General features: G+C 37.9%; 1 non-coding gene across 1 annotated transcript; it reads right to left on the reverse strand.

Moving 5' to 3' along the window:
• Positions 1-1,356: 1,356 nt before the first annotated feature.
• On the reverse strand, positions 1,357-1,460 carry LOC115526296. Its single transcript, XR_003972584.1, has one exon. It is a non-coding gene; the product is annotated as a U6 spliceosomal RNA (small nuclear RNA).
• Between the last annotated feature and the right edge of the window lie 9,946 nt (positions 1,461-11,406).

Below are 11,406 nucleotides of genomic sequence, written 5' to 3' on the forward strand. Positions count from 1 at the left end.
TGCTTGGAGGGCTTCATTTAACATTTGTTACAGTGCAAGTCTGTTGCAAATGAATTATTTCAGTTTTTATGTGTCTGAATGAAAAAGATATTTATTTTATCTCATTTTTGAGAGATAGTTTGGGCATAGAATCCTAGGTTGACAGTACTAAAATGCTTGAAAGTATTTATTGAAATAATTTAGAGGTATTGCATTGTCACTGATATGAAATCTGTCGTACTTTGTTCTTCTCTGTGTAATGTGTCTTTTTCTCCTGGTGCTTTAAAAAATTTTTTTTCTTAATGTTTATTTATTTTTGAGAGAGAGAGAGAGACAGAGTGTGAGCGGGGAAGGGATACAGAGAAAGGGAGACACAGAATCCGAAGCGGGATCCAGACTCTGAGCTGTCAACACAGAGCCTGACGGGGGGCTCAAACCCGTGAACCGCGAGATCATGACCTGAGCTGAGGTCAGATGTTTAACCGACTGAATCACCCAGGTGCCCCTCTCCTAGTGTGTTTAAAACTTTCTCTACATCACTGTTACTGAGCAGTTAGATCATGATGCATTCTTTTGTAGTTTTCTTCATGTTTCTTGTGCTTAGTTTTTGTTAAGCTTTACATCTTTATTATTGTCAAATTTGGAGATTTTTAAGCCATTATTTCTTCAGATATGTTTTTTGTCCTCTTTTCCCCTTCTTTGAAGACTCTAATTGCACCTATATTGTGCCAGTTAATATTGTCCCACAGGTCAGTGATGCTGTGTTCATTTTTGTTTTTAAGTCTTATAAAACATTTTTTTTCTCAGTTTCATTTGGGATTATTTTTTAATGTTATTTTTCTAACTGAAGAATACAATGTTGACATACAATGTTATATTAGTTTCATGTATACAACACAGTAATTTGACAATTCTGTACATTACACGTTGTTCACCATGGTAAGTGCAGTTGCCATCTGTCACCGTACAGTGTTATTACAGTGATTTGATTATATTCCTTGTGTTTTATGTTTCATCTCCATGACTATTTTATAACTGATAGATTGTACCTCTTGATCCCCCTCACGTATTTCATTCATCCCCCCTCCCCACTTATTTCCCTCTGGCATCTACCAGTTTGTACTCGGTATTTATGAATCTTTAAAAAAAATTTTGTTTAATGTTTATTTATTTTGAGAGGGGGGCGCATACAGCACCAGTAGGGGAGGGGCAGAGAGAGAGGAGAGAAAGAATCCCAGGCAGGCTCAACGCTGTCGGCACAGAGCCCGATGTGGGGTTCAAATTCCTGAAACTGAGATTGTGACCTGAGCTGAGATCAAGAATTAGAGGCTTAACTGACTGAGGCACCAAGGCGCCCTTGTACTTATGAATGTTTTTAAAAATATGGAATACTTCACAAATTTGTGTCATCCTTGTGCAGGGGTTATGCTAATCTTCTCTCTGTTGGTCCAATTTTAGTGCATGTGCTGCCAGAGTCAGCAGTGAGATCGTTTATATTGCTGCATTTTCAAGTTCAGTGATATTTTCTTCTGCAATGTGTAATCTGCTATTAATCTTATCAAGTGTATATTTACTCTCAGATGTCGTAGTTTTATCTGATCTCATTAATCTCATTGTAGTTTAAAAATTTTTTTTTAAATGTTTATTTTTGAGAGAGAGAGAGAGAGAACACGAGCGGGGGAGGGACACAGAGAGGGAGACTCAGAATCTGAAGCAGGCTCCAAGCTCTGAGCTGTCAGTTACAGAGCCCAACGTGGGCTCGAACTCATGAACTGCGAGATCAGAACCTGAGCTGAAGTCGGATGTTCAACTGACTGAGCCACCCAGGCACCCTAACTCATTGTAGTTTTAATCATAAATTCAGTATGATCTTTTTTATATCTTCAAGGTTTTACTTAGCATGTTCAATCTTATAGTTTTTTGAACACATGGAATGCAATTATAATATTCATTTTAATGTTCTTGTCTGCTCATTCCATCCTCTGTGTTAGCACTGAGTCTTTTGATTTATCGATTTTTCTTCTCATTGTATATAGTTATTTTTGCCCTTATTTAATGCCCGCTAATTTTTGATTGGATGCCAGACATGCGATGTTTCACCTTGGTGGGTGCTTGAAAATTTTATGTTTCTTATAGTCGAATTTTGTTACGGAATGTGGTTATAAATTATTTGGATACAGTTTGATCCTTTCACATTTTGTTTTTGGTATTTATTAGTCAGTACCAGAGTAGCATTTAGCCTAGGGATAATTATTTTCTACTTCTGAGGCAAGACCATTCTAAATCTTCTACCCAATGCCCCCAGGAATTATGAGGGTTTGTAGTCTGGCTCTTGATAACCAGTATTATTCTCAGTACTTTCTGAGTGTCTATTCTTTTCTCTCTAATCTCTCTGTTGGCTTCCCTCTCCTCCCCCACCGTCATCTGGTAGTCTCATTCCATGCATACTCTGCTTAATACTGAATGGAATCTTCATGCAATTCTCTGGAGTTTTCTAGTGCTTATCTCTTCTCTTTTGATACTCTGCCCTGTGAAATTTTGTGTCTGTTTTCCTGGTCTATCAGACATGTCTCCTCATCTCAGGGAATGTACTGGGCTCACCCCCAGGTTCCCTTGCCTGTGCTTCAGCCTGAAAAGTCTCTCAAGGAAATCAATTGGGACAATCACAGACAGAATCTTGTTTCTCATGTTGTCTTCATAGCCCAGTGTCCAATGTCTTTAAAACCTTTGTTTCAAATATTTTCTTCAGGTTCCTATCTTTTTAGTTGATACTGTAAATTCAGGGTTTTTTTAAATTCATTTTGGGCAGAATTGGAAGTCACAGATCCACTGAAAAAAGCAGGCATCAAGTTGTTTTATAGATTTTGATTTTATACAGATTGTCTGTTAGTAGAGCAGAAGTTATGTGTTGTAGCTAGTAAAATAATTTATAAGTCTAACCAGAAATTGTTCACTAAGGAAGAGATCTATATGACAAATAACATAAAAGAGTTAAATAGTTTGTTGTGGTTCTTATTGATTATTTCATCTTGTGAGTATCTGCATCTATATTTATATTACATCTCTACTTTAGCCATGATTTTTGAAATGAGAATTTTGATGTGAACAAAATACTTTTGTACATTGAAACCTATATAACTTCCAGAAGCACAGATTTGTTTTTCTTTGTACAGAAAAAGCTGCAAAATTAGCAAGCCTGTTAGATATGGTTTTCCTATAATTAGTGATAACACCTGACTTAATTCAAAACTTCACTCTAACATAGTAACATTGTGAAAGCACAAAGAACTGAGTTGATTTTTGCAATATGTAACAAATATTTTTGGGTTGAAAATTAGAACATATCATGGGCATGGCAATTAACACTATAAATTGTAGCGAGTCCTTATGCTCAAGACATAGACATTTTAGGGACACCTGGGTGGGTCAGTCAGTTAAGCATCCCACTTGTGATTTCAGCACAGGTCTTGATTTCACTATTTCACTGTTTCTAGGATTGAGCCCTGTGTGTTGGGCTCTATGCTGATAGCACTTGGGATTCTCTCTCCCTCTCTCTGCCCCTTCCCCGTTTGCACTCTCTCCCCTTCTCTCTCTCTCAAAAATAAATAAGCATTAAAAAAAAAAAAAGACAGACATTTTAGCACCTTTGCCTGTGAATTTACTGTTAAACCTCACAGTCATAATTTATCCATGTTGTGGTCAGGAAAGCCACTATTGGAGAAATGGACTTGGTCATTGTCATCTTAGGGCAGGTACATCCTTGCCTTAAGTTTACACTGAAGATTGAAGACTTGGGCTTTTAGTTTTATATTAAATCCCATCTCAGTAGGTTTAATGATTTTCTGAAAGAGTATTCAAAATTTGTTATTCAAAAACATATGAAATGTATCCAAGCACTTCATCTTTTTTTTTTTTTTTTTTAACATTTATTTATTATTCAGAGACAGAGAGAGACAGACGGTTAGCAGGGGAGGGGCAGAGAGAGAGGGAGACACAGAATCTGGAGCAGGCTCCAGGCTCTGAGCTGTCAGCACAGAGCCCGACGCAGGGCTTGAACTCACAAACCCAGAGATCGTGACCTGAGCCAAAGTCGGGCGCTTAACTGACTGAGCCACCTGGGTGCCCCAAGCAGTTCATCATTTGTAACACATGTATATTACAGTGAAGGATGCCAGTAGTTGGAGAAATTGTGGGCATGGGGAAAGGAGGTATATGGGAACTCTTTGTACTTTCCTCTCAGTGTTGCTGTGAACTTAAAAATTACCTAGTGAATAAAGTTTATTAATTAAAAAAGACATAATTTATGTATTCCTAATAAAACTATCATTGGGAGAATCATTTTACAACAAAGAGTTTTGCCCCCTTTCTCATGCTGCCAGTAATCAGAAATGAAAGCAATAACCTACAATACATATGCAAAATTTAGAAGTTGAAGTATAGAGTCCCCCAAATGTTCCCTGATGTCCATGCTTATAAAAATGAACCACATTATTCAATTAGACTGGTTCAATTTACAGTATTGGGGAAGAAAGGAACATGTGAATTGAAGTTGTTGAACTACAGTGAAATTTGATGCTGAAACTGAATTTAAGCATTTTATAAATTTTTAAGAGATGTTACCTAAATATTAAGACCATTGTGCAAATAATATATTCAAGTTTTGAAGTGTATGTGTAAACAGACATAGTTTTTTGTTATGAAACTGAGTGAAGTTAAATATTGTGCCATTTAAAGGATTTAAGAATAAGTTGTGTGCTGTGTATCACATTGTGAAATACAAAACTAGCTGTCACCATGTTAGCCCACAAAAGTTACAGATTTTGTTTTTCAGATACACAGGCAACAATACCCAATAACCAAAAATAATTGATTAACAATTTTTAAACTTTCTAACATTTAGTTTTTGTTTTTAAATGTTATATGTTTATTTTTGATAGAGGAAGAGAGAGAGAGAGAGAGAGAGAGAGAGAGAGAGAGAGAATGAATGAATGGCAAAGAGAGAGGGAGGGAGAGAATCCCAAGCAGGCTCTGCACTGTCAGCTCAGAGCCTGACGTGGAGCTTGAACTCCCGAACCTTGAGATCATGACAGGAATCAAAGTTGGATGCTCAACTGACTGAGCCACCCAGGGACCTACCCCCTAACATTTAGTTTTTAAAATTTAGATTTGACAATATAATCTAAGGTTGTATATATATCGTATATTATTTCATGTGCTAAAACCGTATTTTCAGCGGTGTGAGTCAGTTTATGCTGTCTCTTGAGGATCAATTTTTAAATATTCAGGATTTTAAAAAATTGTAGTAAGAATACTTAAAATGAGATCTACCCTCTTAACATATTTTTCAAGTGTATAATATAGTATTATTGATTATGAGCATAATGCTGTACAGCAGATCTCTGGAACTTACTCATCTTGCATAACTGAAACTTTATACCTGTTGCCAGGATAGCTCTCCATTTCCACCTTCTTTCAGTCCCTGGAAACCAGCATTTTACTCTCTCTTTCTATGAGTTTGACTTTTTAGATACCTCATGTAAGTTGCCTCATGCAGTAATTGTCCTCTACCGACTTATGTCACTTAGCATGATGTCTTGACCTAGTTGTTAACCATTAGTAGCTTGAAGGAGCCAATGGTAGGAATATTTATAGCACATAAAATGGAAAACACCAGAAATCAGGTTTTTGTTTTGTTTTGTTTTGTTTTGTTTTGTTTCCAGAGAGCTAGTTTACCAATACATTTCTAAATACTTGACTGAAATTACTTCTGATGGTTGTTTTTGATTTTTTTTTTTACACCTCACCAGAGTCTTTCATTTATATTACTCTGTCAGGTTCCTGTAGGCATTTGGGGTTCTGATATTCGACTAGAAGAAAACACAGATATTTCACCAGGCAGGTCAGAGAGAGCTGGGAGCAGTGCTCCCAGCTGATTGATGACCATGGACATTTGCTTCAGTTTGGTCTTTTCCCACCTGGAAATCCACCAGGGCATTTGTGCCACAGAGTCAGGGCAGGCTCCAAATCTATACCTGCCATTTCAGGAGAGTAAGATAGTCCAGGAGAGTATGAATTTTAAGGCATTGACAAACCAGCAGCCATCAAAGAAAGACCCTGACATATAGAGACTCTGGAAGCAGGCAGATTCAGCTTCCTAAGGGGAAAAGGATAGTGAAGGCTGAGTTTGCTGAGGAGCAGTATTCATTCATTCTCTGCTGGACACAACCTCAGTGCTTATTTTTGGACACACATGCATCTATCTTTGGGCACACATGCACCTTTAGGACCTGATCAATTTTATGCAGAACGTCTGTTATTCTTCCCAGATGGAGGTTGAAGATACATGGCTTGCCGCACTCAGAAGAAAAAAAAAAATCTCTCATAAAAACTCAAAAGAAATGCATCAACTTCCATGGCTGGTGCTGAGGTAGATCTGTGAAGAGAAGAAACCTCCCAGACAGTGATTGTAGGGGAAGGTTTAGGGCAGGAGGACACCTGGATCATAGGTTTCTGGACTCCACGGGCAGAGGAGGTCACAGTAGCAGCAGTCTGTTCCAGAGGTGTTGTTCTAGGGTAATTAATTATTCTGGTGGAGAGTTTGTATTCCCTTAGAATAGAAAGAAACCGTGTGGTGGATCACCAAAGCATGGTTTACTATGAAGCCAGAGAAGTGTAAGCTTACATTGGAGATGCTGTAGGAGTGATTCAGATGTTCATATGCTTTTGTGGAGTTTGAAATAGTTGGCTGTTTTAAGTGCATTTGACTGAGATCACTGCCCCTTTCTAGTAAAACTTCTCTTCCACCATGCTTCCTGTTCTCGCAGGTGGTGACCATAGACATTTATGGGGCCCTTCTAAGGGGACATTGTGTTGGAGATATTTGAACTGCAATTTGAAAAGGCATTTAGAATATTTCCATATAACAGAAAACAATTTCACTTGGTTATTAATAATCACCAGGGTTATTTATTAAGCCAAAATGTATTTTGAATTATTTGTCCAACGGTCTTTAATAAAGTTAACACTCAGTAATATTTTTTATCCGGAAAACTCAGAAATAAAATAATATGTTTGAAAATATTATCTAAGTAGCAAAATAACTCCCAGGTAAATACCTGGATGTCTTGAGTGAGTGTTTAGACACAGGGCTTCCTGATCTTGTGAGAGGGCTGAGCGTTGATAGGGGGGCCAAATTTCTCTGTGTAAAATACTTGAGATTATGGAGGTAAGAGATGCATATTTCGAGTCTGGTTTGGTTTTGTTAATTGAGGAAGACAGGAGAAAAGACAATGTGTTGTAATTGAATATATGAAGAGAACTTTTATAAAGGCTGGCAATTTGGAAGCTGTAAAGGAAAAGATAGATATATGTGACTGTGCACATTGCATGTGTATTTTTTTGCATGCCAAAGATACCATAAACAATGTGAAAACTTAAGGTATATATTGGGAAATACCCTATCATAATATGAGAGGTGAATGGACAATATCAATAAAGTGCAAAATATAAAAGGGTGGAAACTAAAAGATAAATAATCCCATGAAAAAAATGAACAATGAATATTTTTTAAAAATCCAGTTTGTGGTGAAGACCATGGCTGGTAAACTTCCACTCAGTCTCACTGTGTTTGGAAAAATGAAAATGTAAGTAACAGTGAGCATTCATTTCACCTCCATGAGATTGGCAGGTAGTTAAATTAGTGATAATTCCTTTTGCTGGCATGGATGCTGGAGAAAAGCGTATACTCGTGTGATTTTAGTAGAAATATGAGTTATTACATCCTTTCAAGTGAGCAATTTAGTGAGATCTAGAAAATTTAAATATACACATAAACTTCGACCCAGCATTAAAGCTCTTGTGACTCTATTCTAAATAAATTAGAATATTAGGGACTTGTGCATATGTGTGCAACTGCTATGCAGTTGACAATGACAACAAATTGAAAATGAAATTAATGTCACCTAAGGAGGAGAATGATTGAATAAACTGTGGTACATTTATTGCACAGAATGTTATGCATTTGTTATAAGGAGTGGGTTAGAGCTTTACCCATTGACCAGCATAAATTTCCATGATGTATTGTTATCTAAGGAACGGAAATTGCAGAAATGTATATAAAACATGATCACATTAAAAATAAAGTGTCAAAGAGCCCTTTGATTTTATTTTCTATGCACAGAATAATATGGAAATAAACACGTAGGGTTATTTGTGTTGGTTATTTGATATGTGTTGTTCAGGCAAAGGAAAGAAGGGAGAGGCCAAAATAAGACTAGAAGAAACAGGAAGTTCCCAGATTAAATAAAGGACATGATATAGGATTCAATTCATACAAAAGTTATACCTATATGTGTGTAAAAATGTGTGTACATGTGAGAAAGGGGAGATGTTTTAAAATATGGTCACTATGGAGTGCCTGGGTGGCTCAGTCATTTGGGTGTCTGACTCTTGATCTCAGCTCAGGTCATGATCCCACAATTTGTGGGACTGAGCCCCACATAGTGCTCAACGCCCTGTGTTCTCTCTCTCTCCCTCTTTATCTGCCTCTCTCCTACTTGCTCTCTCCCAAAACAAATAAATAAAAATAAATAAAAAATAAAACATGGTCATTATTATGGCTTAAATTTAACTTCCCCAAATTCACAGGGGAAGCCCTAACTCCCGTGTGACTGTGTTTGGTAATAGAGTCTTTAAGGAGGTGAGTAAGGTTAAATGAGCTCACAAGTGTCGGGCCCTGATCCAAGAAGAGAAGATAATATCAGGGGTTTGTGTGCACAGAGAAAGGGCCATGTGAAGCCCCAACAAGGGGGTAGCCATCTGCAAGCCTCAGAGGCCTCGGAAGAAACCTAACCTACCAATATCTTGATCTCGGAATTTAGCTTCCAGAACCCTGAGAAACGAATTTCTGCTCTTCAAGTCACCTGGTCTGTACTGTGTTGTTATGGCAGGCCCTCACAAACTCCTAGTACTGCCATCAAATTGTTTAATGTGAATTACCTCATCATTTCAGGTGACTTTGTCCTTTTTTCCTCTGATGTGTCTATCCTATGTGATTTTCTTTTCCACAGTGAGAAAAAATTACTTCTAGAGCTATTATTTTTTTTTTAATTTTTTAACGTTTATTTATTTATTTATTTTTATTTTTTTATTTTTTTTAATTTTTTTTTTTTCAACGTTTATTTATTTTTGGGACAGAGAGAGACAGAGCATGAATGGGGGAGGGGCAGAGAGAGAGGGAGACACAGAATCGGAAACAGGCTCCAGGCTCTGAGCCATCAGCCCAGAGCCTGACGCGGGGCTCGAACTCACGGACCGCGAGATCGTGACCTGGCTGAAGTCGGACGCTTAACCGACTGCGCCACCCAGGCGCCCCTACGTTTATTTATTTTTGACAGAGACAGTATGTGAGTTGGGGAGGGGCAGAGAGAGGGAGACCCAGAATTCCAAGCAGGTTCCAGGCTCTGAGCTGTCAGCACAGAGCTCAAAGCAGGGCTTGAATTCACGACTGTGAGATCATGACCTGAGCTGAAGTTGGACGCTTAACCATTTGAGCCACCCAGGCAATCCTAGAGCTATTATTTTTAAAATGAGATTTTGAAATAAATAATTTTAAAAAATGAGATAAGAAGGAATAGAAGGTAGTAGGCACTGGGATCAAAAAGTCCATGCCACCTGACCAAATTCAGCAAAATGGAAAACTAAAGTTATGTCTCATATAGTGTTGGAAAGGGGCAGAAGCACCCCCACGGGAGCCTAGGAAGAAAGTGTATAGACAGTGAGGAGATAATAGCTGCTCAGAGGAAAACAGAGATGCAGAATCAGATAGCCCTGGAGGAAATTAAAAGAACTTCTAGCTTTTGTGAACTGGTGGTACCTTATTACTGTTTTCAGACTTCCATGAAATTTCACATATCTTTCTAAGATATTTCTTTTTCTGATAACTTGAGTTGAATATCTGCCTTGGGACCCAATGTCTACTAGAAAAATTTACAAGATTTGCTCTGTTTTGTTACAGAGAAATCTGATTGCCATTGCTTACAAAGTTTTATCCCCATTGTTGCCTGACACCCCATCAAAGACCAAGGGCTCCAGGGTCTGTGAAATTCTCCCATTTATAGAATGTACTTCCTCTCCACCATTGCTGTGAAGCTATCATTATAACCTATTTGGTCTTGAGCTTGTGGTAAGATGAAAGGGGAGAGACAACCACCCAATTGAAAGATAAACTGAAGCCAATCATTATTTGAAAAAAAAAAAATGTGGTTGAAGAAAAGATTTCACAACTGAGGTATTTTGCCACATTTGCAGAATAAAAGCTACAGTCAGCACTGCCACTGTTGCCTTGATGAACTACAGTGAGATCAGCATTTGACTTCCGGTTTTGTTGAATTCATCAAAGGCTTGATGTCATTGTTACCTAGTTTGTTTCTTAAGGAAGCTCCTGTTTTCTGCTTCATTACCTCTGATTTATCTTTCAGGGTCTCCTGGACTAAAGCACCTTTGCTAAGATTCTCTCCCTGCCCAAGAGCCTAAAATGGCTCACAGTCTTTGGTGCCCTTTGATGGGTTTGCCAGTTTGATGGGTTTGTCCTTTTGTGCTTAGTTTATCCATTAGTTCTTCAGCAACTGCTGATGAAATTGGGCCACACTTTGCTACTCTCTTCACATAGCTTTAGCATTTTACCTTTACACATTTCATGTGCTGTTTACTCTATAGGAGTCTCTTCCCTTACATGTTTCACTTGTGTGAATTCTTCCCTGCTTTGTGGTCAACTTCATGTCTTTCCCTTACTCTGAAGTATTTTCTGATCCATCTCGTGATTAAGCCAACACCTACTTTTGACTTTCTCACATACTCAGAATTTATTTCACACAGTTTAGTTGGACATTTGGTTGTAAAAATAAGAGAGCCTGTTCAGAATGCTGTTGTGGGGAAACAAACCAAAAAAACTCCATGCAGGGATGAAAACCTATAGATGGGCTACTCATTGCTCTCAAAACCACAGCTTGTGATATACTCAAGTAGTCAAATGAATGCTACTGAAGTTCCCTGATTTTTTTGCCAGAGGGAAGGGAAGTGATGGTATTCTGACTACAAACAGCTGTAAACACTAGATCCTTAAAATGGTTCTGTTATCATACACACTCTTGAAGAAGACTGTGTCCTCAGGGTCAAATTGTGTTGACTGCACGTTGAGTAGGAGTTCCAAAGTACTTAACAATTTCTCTGTTCTTTGAAAGCCTTAGGTGTGATTAGCTCTCTTCCCGAAACCAAACTCTTAAATATAAAATCTAAAAAACAGGGAAGGATTTCCATCCTCATAAAACTTAAATAACAACCCAAACTTACCATTTTTGATAAAATTTGGCCAAATATAGAAGCATAGCTCCAGTTGAGAAAGGAGGGTGAAATCTGATTGTAAGGCTT

Source organism: Lynx canadensis, chromosome A1, assembly GCF_007474595.2.
Source record: "Lynx canadensis isolate LIC74 chromosome A1, mLynCan4.pri.v2, whole genome shotgun sequence".
NCBI classification, from domain to species: domain Eukaryota; kingdom Metazoa; phylum Chordata; class Mammalia; order Carnivora; family Felidae; genus Lynx; species Lynx canadensis.